Below are 17,017 nucleotides of genomic sequence, written 5' to 3'. Positions count from 1 at the left end.
TCTTGCCCCCCTCCCCCCTTACTCCTATGTTTGCCTGACTTCCGTTGTCCATCACATACACCCCATTTCCCTCACACTTGGCTGGTTTGCCCAGCAAGGTCTTCCTGGTTACCTTAACAGACCAGACCCCTCACGGCCTTTGGAGCATCTGCCCCTCCACCTATGAACCCTCAGCCACCCTCTACTGCCGTGGTCAGGTCATCTGGTCATTCATTGGTGCTGCCCTGCCTGTCATGGACCCTCCGCGGTGGATAATGTTAATTGTGTCTGGAATCGTAAGCCACTGTCTGTGTGAGCGACCTCTGCTTTGTGCTTTACCTGTCCACCTCTCAACACAGGACAGTTCAGGGGAGCGTTCTCCCTATTGTACCCCGGTGTTGCCAGCCCAGCCCTCAGGGGGCACATTAAACTATGTGGAGGGACAGAGTGAATGAATGAATTACAGGGCTCTAAGCAGAAAAACTCAGAATGTTCCTTGAGGGTAGCTGTAGAAAGCAAAAAAAATAAAAAATAAATTAAAAAAAAAATCAAGCTACACTGTCACATTTATTTCTTGATTTCATGTCCCAGCAGCTCAGGATAAGATATGCACCCCACCCCCTCCAGTGACTGGGGATGAGGGAACTCCTAGGTCACACACAACTGGGTCTTCATCTAAGAAACAACCCAGCGGACGGTGGTGGTACACACCTTTAATCCCAGTACTCGTGGGGCAGAGGCAGGTGGATCTCTGGTCTACAGAGTGAGTTCCAGGACAACCCAGAAGCAGCAGCGTACAGACAGGTACAAAACAAACCCTTTCTGGTTGAGTGAGGACCTTGCTCTAGGCCCCCAGGTCGCAAGCAGCACATGATCCCACCACCTCAGTGCTCAGGCCCCATCTTGCTGGCTGAGTGAACTTGATTCAGCAGTACCTGCAGCAAATTCAGACACCTTCATCAAACTGGAAGTGCCAGGGCCAGGAGTAGGGGCCTGAGGCAAGTTCATCACGCCAAGCCTGGAGCCCAGGCACACTGAAAGCATGCCTTACCAGGAGCCAATGAATGGTGGCAAGTATCTACCTACACACACACACACACAGACATAGACACACAGACACGCACACGCGCACACACACTGTTAAAAAGGAGGTCAGAATCTGCCAAGTACCTACCTTCATGCAGCAGACAGCTGCCTAGATCTGCCCCTTCAGTCAGGACGCCGCTGGAGACATCAAAGCGGCGTGAATACTCACTGCTCTGACCTCTGTGACTACCAACGCAGTGAAGTTCTGCATGCCTATTAGCTAGTTAACTTTTCTTTTTGCTTTTTCACCCCAACTGCTGCGATATGAAATATTTGCAGAAAAAGCAGTTTCTAGCATAGAAATTGCTGTCCAGCCCACAAGTGAGCCTGGCCCACGAACATCCAACTTCAGGGGGAGTTCAGACTCTTAAGAACCTGTCTGGAGGCTTCCTGGGGCTACAAGGTAACCTGGTTGGGGACTGTGCTCACAGCAGGGTCAAGGTTGAACTCCCCACTTCAGCAGTACCCCAGGTCTTACTGGGGACATGTGTCCACTCCGTTCTGGACCTCACATGTAACTAGCTGCCACACAGCTACTATTCCGACATCACAGGTTCAGAGTCACTGTGGAGTGCCTTGGGGGTAGATGGTCATGTTCACAATCTCTCGGGACTTGTTTTAATGAAACCAGCTTGGGGCTGGGCACTTTTACACATTGTTGCATTGGAGCCTTAGGAAACCCAATCAATTATCTGTCTTCACCCCTGGCATCTGAGGAACCTGAGGCCCAAGAGCACGGACATTATTTGCCTAAGGTGAGAGTGAGAAGAAGCAGGGTCAGCTGGGTGGTGGCACTATTCTTAGCTGCTTGGCAGCAGCTACTTCAAACATGAATCAGCCTCTGATGTCACCAGAACACTGAGACCTAAGGTGCTGGGCTGTACCCTTGGGCACACTGCATCCAACACTACTATAGACAGGATAAGACACTTGGTCCACTGGAGACCCACCCTGGCCTCCATGACCTGTTTGGCCCCTGCCCCCACACAATGTTTATTCAGGAACTCCAGGCTGTGCCCCAAGCCAAGCCCCGGTCATCGCCGTAACAACCATGTAATACATACTCTGGCTAGGTCAAGGAGAAGGACCGCAGGAGGAAGTTCAACTGGGTACAAGATAACACTTTGTGATGGGTAATCTTGACTGCCAACTTGACAAGATTTAGAATCACCATGGAAACAAACCTCCAGGCATTATCTGTGAGGGATTTTTCTGGATTAGGTTACATCCCATTGAGGTGGGAAGATGTATCCTAAATGTGGGCAGCATCATGCTATGGGTTGAGGTGGGCAGATGTACCCTAAATGTGGGCAGCATCATGCTATGGGCTGAGGTCCTGGGCTGAGTAAAACGGAGAAAGTGAACCGCACAGCTGCCTCCCGCCTCTTCCTGCTTCCTGACTGCGGATGCAAGGTGACCGGCTGCCATGGCCGTGTTTTTGCTGCTGTGTCTTCCCCCACCATGATGGAGTACACCCTCGCTCCGTGAGCCAATACAAGCCCTTCCTTCCATTGCTTTGTCCGGTGTTGGGCTACAGAGAGACAAGCAACTAACACGAAAGTGTTGCAGTGGTGTTAGGGATCTGGGCACCGGCTTAGGGGTGCCCCAGGTCTAGGAGTGGCGCCATCAGCTGACTCATGCGTCCACAAACAAAATCACAAGACAAGCTTTTCCTTGTGTCCCCAGTAACGACAGTAAAGCAGAAATCTGACTTTCAGGAGTTTCAGGGCAAGAGCTGTGGCTTTGGGAGCCCCAGTAGGGTAGGCACGACCAGCTGTCCTGATATGCCATGTACAGACACAAGTCAATGAAGATTTAATAAAGAATGCACACCTTCTGGTCTTGGGCATAAGTTTTAGGTTTAAGCAGGGCAGGGGCAGAAAGAAGGCACGTATAATTACGCCGTTCTGATGAGGGCACAGTCTGGTTGATCATTATCTCGGTTCTGGTTCTGCACGGTGGACACGGGGAAGTTCTTATTGCTTGCGCAATCTGGCTCACGTGCGAGGGCTGCTCCTGCCTCTGCTCCAGGTGCAGCCTGGCCATCACGGATAATTGCCCTCACCTCCGGGCAGTCCTTCCTGCTGACTGCAGGTTTGGGAGGAAGACCAGGGGCCTCTGGGAACCTTTTTAGAGCTAGAACAGCACCTTGCAAAAACTGACAGTAAGAGGCCTCAGCTGCTCTTTGAGCCTTCAGCTTGAAGGGACATGAGATTGGCTAGGTTTCCCCGACTCCTCTTGAGGTGTTCTCTGTGTGCGCAGATGGTAAAGGTAAAGATTCACCAGGCTTTGAGCACGCCAGTCCGTTGTGCTCCGGGCGGAAAACCGTGAACGCTGTGTTCCTGGCCACTTTTCGGTGTCTAACTCCCCCAGCTCCAAAGTGGGCATTTGATTCTCAGCTACTGGGCAGTGGTCACAGCCGCATACAATGGCATCTCAGGGAAGTGGGTGGTGGGAAGGGAGGGGAAGGGAAGGTGTGAAGAGAACGATATATACCTCAAATTTAGAAATAACCATGTTGATCATGGCAGTGCCTCCTCCCACGCCCAGGGCCTGGTGCTGCCCATGCGGCTGCCGTTTCCCAGGAGCTCCCACCCTCTGCCTTGGCCCTCGTGTTGCGGCCACTTACACTGTGTGTCTGCGATCCTGACTAGAAGCAACCGTTCAGGTCTATGTCTGGACTCATCTGCCCTCCTTTCCCCATCCACTCATAGCTTAGAAAGGCTGGGATCGTGTCTTTCTGTGCCCCCCTAATCTCTGTACACTATTCTCTAAGACAAGGGCAGCAGTTGAGCCTGGGCATTAAGGGGAGCGGTTTCTGGGTGCCACAGAGAACGCTGGTCACGCCCGATTACCAAGGCCAGAGGCCAGTGGGACCAGAGATGTTGAGTGCCGTGTAATCGCTAGAGTGCTTCCAGGGAAAGAGTGGAACTCCCCCTCGCCCCACGTCCATAATGTGCAGACGTGGGAGGGGTGGCTTGCAGGGCTCGGCTGCATGTTCTTTTCTAAGCAGCGCCTCACAGGCCCTGCCCTTCCCCCTCGCCAACATTTCCACAGCGCTGCAGGGTGCCTGACCCCAGGCTTCTTGGTGTCGTCGGGTCTGGCCCTGTGCAGCAGTGACCTGGGGCCCATTATGCATAATGTCCTGGGTATTTTTAATGGCACTGCTGAGAATTTAGTCTCTCACCCCCACCTGACCACCTGATCCTGATGCATTAAGCCTCCGCCCACTCCCAGGGGTTACGACCCTGTTCAGTCCAGATAATCTGAGTAAGAGGATCTAACTGCTCACACTTGACACCTGTGTCTGCTCACGCTGAGAACAGACCTCAGGCTTCCTTTAATGCTTAAAAACAAATTTAAAAAGCTCTCCTTTGGCTGGGCGGTGGTGGCGCACACCTTTAATCCCAGCACTCGGGAGGCAGAGGCAGGCAGATCTCTGGGGAGTTCGAGGCCAGCCTGGTCTACAAGAGCTAGTTCCGGGACAGGCACCAAAGCTACAGCGAGACCCTGTCTCGAAAAACCAAATAAATAAATAAATATAAAAAGCTCCCCTTTCTCCCCTAACAAAAAACAAAGCAGCTAATCTTGAAAGAACACCTCTAAGCTTGAAGTTTACATCCTGAAAAAGTAACACACAAAGGCTTCACGTCCCCCTGCCCTCACAGCACCTCCTGAAGGGGCGAAGATTGGTAGAGAAGGACCTTCCGAGGCCTCCGGCCCAGGCGCAAAAGCTGCCCCATGAGCTGGAGGGGAACGCGCCTCAGGAGTCTGCTGCTCCGCCCCATGGGGTATCCTGGGCTCAGCAGACACATGTGTCTACCTCCCTCCTTACTACTACCATGGGTTTCTTCCTGAACAGACTCCCTGTGGAACAGTGGGGCTGCCTCACGCGTATGCTCCCATCGGAAGGAAGGAGCACACGGGATAACAGAACATACAGAACATGTATTACAAAGGGGGCCGGGACCAGGAGTCCCTAGAGCAGTGGCCCCTGACCAGATTGTGCATGAGATCGAGTATCTGGGGGAAGGGATGAAAGGCTTACATTCTTCCATCTCATCTCTACACCATGGGCGAGGAGGAAGAAGCTACCTGTGACCTGAGACACGCGTCCCCAGGAGCTGTGGAATGTCCCCTGACAACACTTCTTCTCTACACAAACCTTGTCTTTTATCTTTTCTTTTTGTTTTTTAATCTTGTTTTGTCTTTTCAAGACAGGGTTTCTCAGCCCTGACTGTCCTAGAACTCGCGACGTAGCCCAGGCTGGCCTTGAACTGGGAGATCCACCTGCTTCTGCCTCCGAGTGCTGGGATTAACATTGTTACCCAGCCAAACCTTATTCCTTAGAGGTGATTTTTCATACTATAAAAATTATCTGTAAAGACACGTTTTATTATTTGCAATTTTTAATCATAAAGTTAAAAATATTTCTTAAAAAAATTTAACAACGTACAATGGTGTTTACTTGCAGTTGTAACACTCCAGAGGCTGAGGCAGGAGGATTTTGGGTTCAAGGGCAGCCTGAGTTACATGGTAAGACTCTCTCAAAATAAGGGAAACCAGCAAACCTCCTCATACCCCCCACTCACAAAATAAGTAAAAAATAAGCATCATCAAAACATTATAGCAGGACACACACAGATGGTGTGCACACCTTTGATCCCAGCATTAGGAGGCAAAGGCAGATCTCTGTGAGCTCCAGGCCAACCTGGTCTGCAGAGCTACATCTAGGACAGTTAGGGCTACACAGAGAAACCCTGTCTTAAAAAACAAAAAACAAGAAGGCTGAAGAGAGGACTCGGGGTGATGATCTGAGTTTGAGCTCCAGAATCTACATGATGGAAAAAGAACTGACTCCTGTGAATTGTTCTCTGATCTCCATACGCATGCTGAGTACCCAAACGTCCACCTACCCAGAGCAAACAAATAAATATTGATTAAATAGATAACCATGAAAAAAGATGTTGAAAAACCTGCAACCATTGTACGCTGTGGGTAAGGATGTCAAATAGTACAGCTACTATGGACCACAGTACAGAGCTCTCAGGAAATAAAAATAGCACCGCCATATGATGCAGCAGTTCCACTCCTGGGCATGTGTGCCGGAGGACAGAGGACGGGGTCCTGAATAGCTGTGAGCACATCCCTGTCCACGGCAGCACTGTCCACAACAGCCAAGAGGTGGGAGCAACCCGAGCAACTATTTACAGATGAACGCACAAAGAAAATGTGATGGCCACACACAATGCAATGCTATTCAGCCTTAAGACGGCAGGAAATTCCGACAGAAGCCCCAACATGGATGAGCCCTGCGGACATTACCCTAAAATTAGTCAGCTACAAAAGGATGGGTCCTGTGTAAGGCCTTATGGGAAGTATGCCAGTTGGTTCACAATGCAGACCAGTGGTGCCAGGGTGGGGGGAGGTGAGCTGGTACTTAGGGTACAGTTAGGGGTTTTCTGTAGGATGAAAAATCATAGAGACTGATTGCATAATGCTGGTTATAGCCTTTAACTTAGTTAAAATGTTCAGTTTTACATTATGTGTAGTGTTGTATGAAAGGAGAGAAGGTTAGCACTCCCCTTGACAAGGATGGAAGAGGCCCTTGGGCCTAACAACACGCATACGGTTAAGGCATTGCCACCTACTTCGTAGCATCTTACATTATGTGTATTTTTTAGCATTTACCTTATTTATGAGTATTTTTGTGTATTTGTGCGTGCACACTATGCGTGTACAGGTGCCCAGGGAGGCTGGAACAGGGTGTTGGATTTCCTCAGGCTGGAGTTAAAGGTAGTTGTAATTGACCAATGTGAGTGTTGGACACCAAGCAAGTGCTCTTTATTCACATGCATTTTGCCACAATCAGCAGGCCAACCAACACAAACGACAAGTCTCCATTACAGCACCCTCGTGGGAAGAAGGCATACTGGCATTCTCGAGGAATGACATTTACGAAGTGGTCTCTGTCTCTGCTTAGATCGAGAGTTTAGATTAGTGTAAAGAAAAATTCGTCTGCACCTTGAACATGTGATAGGGCTGAAATATTTGCACGTAACAAGGTTTAAAAATAAATAAACCCAAGCCCTTAAACCAAAACAACTAAATCCCACAGCCAGGACTCCTAGAGCCCTGGCTCAGCACTGCAAAAAATAAAACCAGTATGCAAGGGTCCATGTCTAAGTATCCAGAGAAGTCTTTGGACAGCACTAGGAGGGAAGGGAGCTGGCTGAGGGGAAAGTGCTCTCATGATGGGTGGGATAAGGGTCAAGAGCACACTACAGAGACGCTGAGTCAAGGCCTGCCACACAGACCCCAGGGTAACAGTGTATGGTCAGCTACATGAGTGCTGATGGGTGGACAGTTTTGAAGCATCTACGACAGAAGGCCTAGGGGCAGCTGAGATTAAAGACTTCTCAGCCCATGACATGACCAGCGGGTGTCTCACCTCTCAACGGCCCTGCTAGGAGCTGAACTTGCGAAAAGACAAAGGCAACTATCTACAAGCCAAGGAAAGATGAAGCGTCTTTCTCAAAGCCCTGCCCACACCTTGGTTGTGAGGTAGGAGGTAAAACCCTCTGCTGGTGTGGCACCAAATGTGTACCCTTCTTTCCTGCAGCCTTGGTACTGCGGCCGAGCGTGCAACCATCTACAAGTCTGTGTCAAATTCTAACTTCCTGGGAGACTGCTCAACTCTCTGGAAGGTGAGTAGACCAGGGAGATAGACCCTTTAGAGAGGGATTGTCTTATAAAAGGGGTCTTTGGGAAGCAGACCTCAGTGGATACCAGTGTCCTGACCCTGGTGCCATCCTTCAGCCTGGAGAAATGTCTGTCTGCAATCTCTCAGCATCCAGCTGTGGCATTTTATTTTGGGAGCCCACACAAAGAAGATGCCCGAAAGGCTGAACTCTGCCCTCCTTTACCCTGAGCGTCGCTTCCACTCAGACCTCACTCCAGGCTCCAGACGTCACAGTCCCAGAAAGAACTCTGAGTCCCTTGCTCGTGTCCCCACCTCCCAGGGAGCAACTGTGCCTGGGACCTTGAAGAACAGGGTAAGGAGAGTAAACCCCAGAACGGACTGGGTGAGAAGCTCTACGGTAGGTGCCGCTGCTCTTAGGACAGAGACAGATTTGGAACAAAGCTCACCTGTGTTGCTATCTTTGACACTGGACTGCTGAGACAGCCACCAGGCTCGGGTCTTTCTTACACTCAGACATAAGCACAGCAGCACCGTGTTCAAGAACACAGGAATACTGGAAAACTGGGAGGATCTTTGAGCCCAGGCCAGCGGAGGGTCAACTCCCAGTATCACCTTGTTTGGCAGATACTGCAGGCCCAGTGAACACCAGGGCCTGTGGGTCACAAAGCCTCATAATCTTGACTGTGGTCACACTGCCCAGCCTCCCTCGTCCCCCAAGCGGTCATTGTAGAACTGTGTTGGGTTACCGAGTGACTCCCAGATACAGACCAATGGCCTTCTTTCTAGCAACACGATCCTGGCTTCTCTGGTCTGCACAGGATTTTAAGGCTTGAGGGCCCTTTGTGGGCTGTTTCAGGAGGAGGGTATTAGCAGCCTGGACTCTGTTCTGAGAAGTATGGGCAGAGGACAGAAAAGATGGCAGTGGATGTGGGCTCTGCAGGCTATCCTGGTTACCTTTCTATGGCCCTGACAAAACAACACCTTCAAAGCAACTTTTTAAAGAAAGGGTGTGAGGCACAAGGTTCCAGCGAGTCAGATTCCACGGTGAACATGGAGGGAGCAGGGCAGCAGGAGAACCGGAATGGAGCTGGAGCAGTTAGTTGAGAGCTTACATTTGATCCACACGCCTGAGGCAAAGAACTGGGATTGGAGTGAGCTTTTGAAACCCCAAAGCCCACCCCCAGGGACACAAACTCCTCCAGTAAGGTCACACCTCCTAATCCTTTTTTAAACAGTTCTATCAGCGGGGATCAAGTATCCAAACATGTAATTCAAATGAGCGAGCCTATGGGGGCCATTCTAACACAGACTACCACACTGGGATCCCGTGATCCACCCTGAAGGCCAATTCCGATTCCCCCATTAATCTGAACCATACTGATCCCAGGGTGCCACTCTGCCCACCTACCCACGTAGAAGCCCCTGGCTTAGTCTCTTTCCCTTTTCCCACCTCCACAGGGTATCTCAACTGGTTCTCTTTTATTGTTGTCTGTCTGTCTGTCTGTCTGTTTGTTTTTTGAGACAGCCTTTCTCTGTTTAGCCCTAAATGTCCTGGAATTCACTCTACAGTAGAGTTCTACCAGGCTGACCTCAAACTCACAAAGATCCTCCTGCCTCTGCCTCCCGAAGTGCTGCAATTAAGGGCGTGTGCCAACGCTGCCCAGCCAACACCCAGTCTTCTTAACAACTCCTGGTCACTCTCCAACTGCCCTTCCTGGTCTCCAGGGTCCACACAGTCTATACACTGAGAAACCAGGAGGAGAGTGGTTTCTACATCCTTCCCCTGGCTCCAGTTCATCACAGGGGTTAGGATGACTAAATGCCACCAAGGTGCAAACACAGAACTTAGGATAACCACCAATGGGGATAAGACTATCAAGGAGGCATTGCTGGGAAGGCGGGTGACACACCATCATTACAAAGTCTAATGAGGGAATGAGATGGCGTATTTGTTTCTTTTCTATTGCTGTGATAGATACCACGGCCAGGGCAACTTATCGAATTTATTCCCGAGGGTAAGAGTTCGTGATGGCAGAACAGATGCATGGCAGGTAGAGCCAGAAGGGAAGCGCTGACATTGAGAACCGCAAGCAGGAAGCAGAGAGCAAGGTGGGGATGGCAAGGGTCTCCTCCACTAGGGCATACTTCCTGAGCAAAGCCACACTTCCTAACAGTGCCACAGCTGGGGATAAACAAAAGCCTGAGACCACGAGGGGACACTTCGTTCAAACCACCACAGGTGGCAACTTCCTAGGGACGTCAGAGCCTATCCGGGGTCCTGGCTGTCTTCTCCCAGGAGTGGGGGGTCAGGGGAGACAGAGAAATGACACACTTCTGCTTTGCTGCAGGCAAGTTAACTGTATATACTGGTTGGTTTCATTTTCTCAGCTTTTGGTGGGGGACGGGGCCAGGTAGCACATGCTGGGCAAGATCCCTGAGCTAGATCCTCAGAACCTTCTCAAACCTCCAGAAAATAAAATACACCGACGTCCTTCCAGAGTTCAACCCCCTGCTCAGAACCCTCTCAAACCTCCGGAAAATAAAACACACCAACGTCCTTCTAGAAGTTCAACTTCTGTACCCAGGAAAGGAAGCTCAGTGGAATAATCACTGGGAGAAAGGACTGTGGGCCCTCACCAAGGACTCGGGAGCTGTTAGCCAATAACTGGGAGGTTTAAGTAGCGCTCTATCACAGAAAGGCTCTCTTAGAACCAAAGAAAGGTGTACCCTCCAGAGGGTACCAGCATAGACGAGTTTAGTTTTCTAACGCTTTGCTGTGTTTCAGGGTCTGTGCAATTGGCATGTATTGCTTTTACAGTTTCAAAATACAAATGTAGAAGACCTTTCTCTGCTGCCATTATGGTCCTTGGAAATGTAACCCACTCCAAGCTGGCTCCACGCTGCCCACAGCCTGACCTAGATAGTGGAGTTGACACCACGCATGGGACAGCGGAAAGGTGAGGCCCAGCTCCTCCTGGCAGACCTGGTTCTGGGGCCTTTGGGGCCAGCTCCTGGTGGGCAGGCCATCACTCACCAGACCATCTTCACTGAAGGATGCCTAGCCCAAGATAGGGAGCCTGGGGAGGAGTGGTTGTGGGGGATCCCAGGCATGGACTTTTAGACCTAGGGATGCACCAAGATCAAAGCAGACAGACCCCATCCTTTAAAACCTTCATGGGGTGGGGGCACAGTAGGGGATGGGACTTCTCAAAAGGAGACTGGAGAACAAGGTCTCTGAGCAGACTCTGGAGGAAGAGAACCTATAGGACCACTGCGATCTCTGGTTGGAGGAACTGTCCAAGCAGAAAAGTAAAGCCCAAAGCAGAAGGCCCCAATTTTGTCTTGACTATACACAACGGAGGTGGAAGGGCACGGAGTCTGGTAAGGAGGTGCTATCGCCCTGGTTTCCTTAATACAGGATCCACTGTAGGGAGGGGTGACCTAAGGAGAGGGGGGAGGTACCTGAACCAGCCAGCTAAGCAACCATAAAGTGACCTTCCTACGGCTGCAGAAGCAGAGGCCGTGGAATCATCACTACAAACCAAGGTCCTGAACCCCCACAGCAGGAGAAAGCACTATTCAGATCTGTCAGCGCTCACTGTCAGAACAAAGGACGCCTTCAAGCCAAGCGTCCAGGCAGCCAGCACGTGCCAGTCACCAAGCAGCCTGCCCTTCACACCCATCTCCAGCATCCCCCAGCCTCAAGGCTGGGCCTTCTGACCACTACGCTAAACCGCAGGTCCTCAGAGAAAAGAGGACCCAGCTCTGCTCTGCATAGTGGATCAGCCCACTGAACTACAAGCAAAACACGGTAAGTTCTCTAAGAGGCTGTTTCAGGAAAAGAAAGAAACAAAGCCCCAAACCACCCAGACTGTGCTTTGGTATTTACACAACAGATTATATGGGTGCCACAATCACATGCTGCTCAGATACTGGGATGTTCTTGACAATACGACACCAAACTTTTACAGAAAGGATGAGAACAAAATAATAAATTCAAAAATAATAAATGCAAAAATTTAAAAAAAAAACCCTCTGAATACATGTTTTATGAACAGAGCCACGTGAGCGACCTGGCGTCTCAGGACACAGGCCAACATACTGATGTGGTATTGGGGGGCGCCACGGTTCCAGCCATCAGCAGGTCTAGTCTTTACCCCCAACATGGCGACACCCCAAATCCATCCTGTATCTGTTTTTTACAGAATCCCCTTTGTTTAAAGGAATGGACAGGATATAGCTCAGGGTTAGAGCACTTGCCTGGCACACACAAGGCCCCGGGGTTCTATCGAGAAATACTAAAGAGGAGTTAGAGATAAGGCTCAGTAGTTAAGTGCTTGACGAAGCATGAAAACCAGAGTCTGGATCCCCAGAAACCCACATAAATGCTGGGAGGCACAGAAGCCACCCATAATCGCAGTCTCGGGAAGGCAAAGACGGGAGTCTCCTGAGCAGGCTGGCCTGTGAGTGAGTCTGGGTTTGACTAAGACAGCGTGTCTTGAAGAATGGAGTGGAAGAGAGACAGAGGATTTTTTTTTCTATTTAAATGCATGTACACACGTGGACATGCCCAACCCATGCAGACAGACAGACAGACAGACAGACACATACACCCCAAAAATCCGCCCCCCCCAAATCAGAAAAAGAAATAAAGAGCTGGAAATGATGGCACATAACTAACCCTGTAGTCATGAGGCTGAGACAGGAAGCCCGTGAGTCCCAGGCCAGAGTGGGCTACACAGTGAGACCCTGTCTCCAAACAAAATAAAACAAAACGAAACAAAACTTCTCTATCCTCCAACCTTAACAGTGGCTGGTAAGATGGTGTGACATAAAGTTTTAGGATTGTTTTCAAATCTGGGGGGGGAAGCTCTTGTGTGTGTGTGTGTCTGTGTGTGTGTATGTGTGCACGTGCGTGTATGTGTTCATGATCATGTATGTTCAGACATGCATGTGTGCTCTTGTATCTGGAGACTAGAGGTTAACCTTGGGCAGCACTGCTCAGGAGTTGCTCACCTGTGTTTTGAGACAGGGTCTCTCCCTGGGACTTCGGGCTGACCAACTGGGCTGCACAGGTCAGCCAGTGAGACCAGTTTCCTCTTGCCTGTGCCTCTCTGGTGCTGGACTACAGTGTGCCACCATGCCCAGCTTTCCTTTTTGTTCCGACAGTTCTGACAGGAACACTCTGGGGAAATCTCGCTCATTCTCTCCACTGGAGACCCGCAGGTTGGTGGGGTATTCTGAGATTCCTCGTGCAGTGACTCATCTTAACACCTTTGTTGAAGCACTAACTGCACGCACCAGGCTGGCTTTGAATGGCTCACCCTTCTTTCTCAGTTTCCTAAGAGCTGGGGTTTTAGCAGCACACGCTACGATGCCCAGTTTGAAAAGACTTTCTAAAGAGTCATAAGTAATTTTCTTGTCTTTCGCTAACCCTATTATTATTAAAAAAAAAAAAAAGCTGAATTCTCTGGAGATTTTTGCAAAAGAGAAAATATTGAAAAACTGTCAGTTGAGTAAATCAAATTGCTTGCCAGTAGAAAATATTGGGGGAAAATACAGCAACATGCAAAGCAGACAATAAATGATGGGTCTAATTAATATCATTTTCCTGGATTACATCAAGTTTGAGGTCTTTGTTGGTATTTAAACATGTTATTTTTATTTTTATTCTCATCCTACCTAAATACATACAAATAGTTATATTTAAAAAAAGAGTTGACGGAGATGAGAAGACTCAGTGGGCAGGCACTTGCTGCTGAGACCGAGGTGTGAGCTCGACTCTCAGGACTCACGGTGGAAGGAGAGCGCAGCTCCTGAAAGCTGTCCTCTGGCCTCACATGCACAGTATGGCACGCGCGCGCGCACACACACACACACACACACAAACACATAAATACAACTAAATTTTTTAACTAAATGAGAGAAAGTAAAACACTGACAAGAATAAATACTAGGCTACACTTTACAAAAAACTGCAAATGTGCACACACGCACACACACGTGTGATTTCTGTTTTGTTTTGTTGAGACAGGGTTTCTCTATGTAGCCCTGGAACTCACTCTGCGCTCTGCAGACCAGGTTGGCCTCAAACTCATAGATCGGCCTGCTTCTGCCTCTTGAGTGCTGGGATGAACGGTGTGTGTCAAACAAGAATATGAGGGAACAACCAAAACTACTGCAAACAGATGAATAAACCCAGCTGACCACGATACCCAGGGCAGGGCCACCGAGAAGAACATCCTGAGAGCAAGCACATCAAGAAGAATTCATTCCCCCAGGCCGGAGCCCCATGAATCCAGGTCTGTACACGGCGGTAGGGCTGCTCCAGAGTCTGTGTCTGCCTATGGAGCCAGAGCACAGGGCTGGATATGACTGGCTAATGGCTCAGCGGGGAGATTAAAACAAAGAGCAGAGGAACTGGGCTAGGGGAGTCGTGGTTCAGCACAGGACAGGGAGACAGTGTACGTCTAACACTCAGCTCAGCCTGACCCACAGCCCACAGGGCCCAGCAGTGAGAAACACTTGGGAGGGCTTTTAAATGCCTTTCTCCACCTGCAGAAGAAAGCCAGATACCTCAGAGGCAGGCTCATTTCAGGCAAGTGCAAGGTGATCATCACGTCAGAAAAAAGAGAAATGTGTCAAAGCACCAGGCTGTGAAGGGAGCGCCTACCTGCTAAACGTGGTGAAATCAACGGCTCTGACGAGATGGCTCGGTGGATAAAGGCACCTGCCACAAACTGACGACCTGCATTTGACTCCCACATAGTGGAAGGAGAGAACCAGTTCTTGAAAGCTGTTCCCTGACCTATACAGGCACGCACACAGGAACACCCCCCAACACACACACACACAGGCACACAAAGACACCCTCGTACACACACAAACACAAATTAATTAATTCAATATTTTGGTTTTGGTTTTTTCGATAGGGTGTCTCTGTAGCTTTGAAGCCTGTCCCGGAACTCACTCCGTAGACCAGGCTGGCCTTGAACTCACAGAGATCCACTTGCCTCTGCCTCCCTAGTACTGGGATTATAGGCGTGCGCCACCACTACCACCTAGCAATTAAAAATTTTTAAATGATGACAGGTGTAGATTATAACAAATTAAACTTCAAGAAAATCCTTGGGGGCTAAAGAGACGGCTCAGCAGTTAGGAGCACTTGTTGACCTTGCAGAAGATTCAGACTTGGTTCCCAGCATCTACATGACGGCTCACAACCTCCTATAACTCCAGTTCCACGGGATTTGACACCATCTTCTGTCCTCTGAACGCACCAGGCACACATGTGGTGCACGCACATCTACGCAGGCAAAACACCCACACGTAAAATTAGAGAAACGAAACTCCTTGAGCTGGTAGATGGCTCAGTCAATAAAGTGCATGTCTTGGGGGCTGGAGAGATGGCTCAGAGGTTAAGAGCACTGTCTGCTCTTCCAGAGGTCCTGAGTTCAATTCCCAGCAACCACATGGTGGCTCACAACCATCTATAATGAGATCTGGTGCCTCTTCTGGTGTATATATGTTAACAGAACATTGTATGCATAATAAATAAATAAATCTTTAAAAAAAAAAGTGCATGTCTTGTAATCATGAGGGCCTGAGTTAGATCTTTAGAAACTTGTCTTTTGTTTTTGTTTTTTATAGACAGGTTTAGTGGCCTGTTACTTATAACTTCAACATTGGGGAAAGATACACAAGAGAATCTGTAAGACTGAGGACCCGCCAGCCTAATCTGTTTGGAAATTTCAGGCCAGTGAAGACCCTACCTCAAAAAAAATTTTTTTTCATCTACAAAAAAATAAAATCCAAGGTGAATGGTGCCCAAGGAGTGACAGCTCAGGCATCTGAGACAAGCATGCATGTGTGTGGCGCATACACACACACACACACACAAAATCCTGACTTAATAATGTCAGTTTTCATTTTTAACAGGAAGGAGAGAAAGAACAGCTCCTTAAACGACACTGTTACCACAACACAAATGAAAGCAGAAAAGAAACCTTTGCTCTGCAAGCCCTCGGCAGGCAGATAGGATTTGGAAAACCCACCCATGATGCTGACACCGCCAAGCACGGTGGGGGGGGGGGCGGGGGACCAGGGTCAGCAGCCTCCCCACCGTTCAGTCTTGTTCTCTGCACCTGCAGATGTCCCTCTGTGTGTGACAGAGTCACTATGCGCGCTGGCTCTAAGCAGACAGTCGGACGACAAGTGATTTATTTTTAAACAAATATATAGCGATTGGATCCTATAATCCCAGAGCTCAGTAGGCTTGGGAGTTCTGGGCCAGTCTGGGCTTTATAGCAAGACTCTAGCTCAACCATCAGAACAACAAACACACAAAAACAAAGTCATCCATGCACTGGCAAACGGGGAGATATACGCGCTGTGGTTGCATGAGAGCTGGTTCGGGACTCCCTGGCTGGCAAGCAGTGGCACGGCGGCTAAGAGGCCTGAGCCTGGATTCTGAGACGCAGTGCAGAGCATTGCACACGTGAGCAGAGGGGTGTTGGGTGTGCCACCTAGCACGGCTCCAGGGAGGGCAGCTATGCGGGACCCTGTGAACATCCCCAAAAGGCAGACTTCATCTGCTTTCTGCATCCTTATCTTCTCTTTAAATGAGTGTGCAGAGATTTTGAAAAATACTACTGATACATTTTTGCTAGAACATATATTTTCCAAGGATTACAATTCCACAACCAGGAATTATGGCAGGTTCACGGGCCACACACAACCGAAGCAGAGGGTGACAGGGCTCACGGCATTCAGGTCCTCTGCTCCTTCCACTGTCCTGCCTCAAGACCCGACCTGAGCTCATTTAGACACCTAGCTCAGCTTACAGGGGACCCCCACCTACAACCTACCTATGACTGGTGTAGGAGGTCCTTCTTTCTATGTGTTGCTTGTATTGGTTAATGAATAAAGAAACTGCCTTGGCCTGATAGGGCAGAACTTAGGTATGTGGAGAAGACAGAAATGAATTCTGGAAGGAAGAAAGCAGAGTCAGGGAGATGCCATGGAACCACCAGAGACAGATGCTGGGAATTTTACCCAGTAAGCCACTGCCACGAGGTGATATACAAATTAATAGAAATGGGTTAGATTAAGATGTAAGAATTAGCCAATAAGAAACCAGAACTAATAGGCCAAGCAGTGATTTAATTAATACAGTTTCTGTGTGGTTATTTCTGGGCTAAGCTAGCTGGGTGGCTGGGATGAACAAGTGGCCTCGCCCTCCTTGCAACA

At 49.4% G+C, this 17,017-nt stretch overlaps 1 protein-coding gene and 1 non-coding gene across 4 annotated transcripts in view; one reads left to right on the top strand and one right to left on the bottom strand.

Moving 5' to 3' along the window:
- The window catches only part of Prkcz (protein kinase C zeta), a 102,043-nt gene that overhangs the window by 61,554 nt on the left and 23,472 nt on the right, over nt 1–17,017 (bottom strand). The gene's annotated exons all lie outside the window — the stretch shown is intronic.
- LOC130884534 (U6atac minor spliceosomal RNA) lies at nt 6,617–6,742 on the top strand. The gene has a single exon (XR_009058060.1). It is a non-coding gene; the product is annotated as a U6atac minor spliceosomal RNA (small nuclear RNA).

This window comes from Chionomys nivalis, chromosome 11 (genome assembly GCF_950005125.1).
Source record: "Chionomys nivalis chromosome 11, mChiNiv1.1, whole genome shotgun sequence".
Lineage (NCBI taxonomy): Eukaryota > Metazoa > Chordata > Mammalia > Rodentia > Cricetidae > Chionomys > Chionomys nivalis.
Note: the sequence above shows the minus strand (reverse complement) of the source record. Positions and strands in the feature narration are given on the sequence as shown.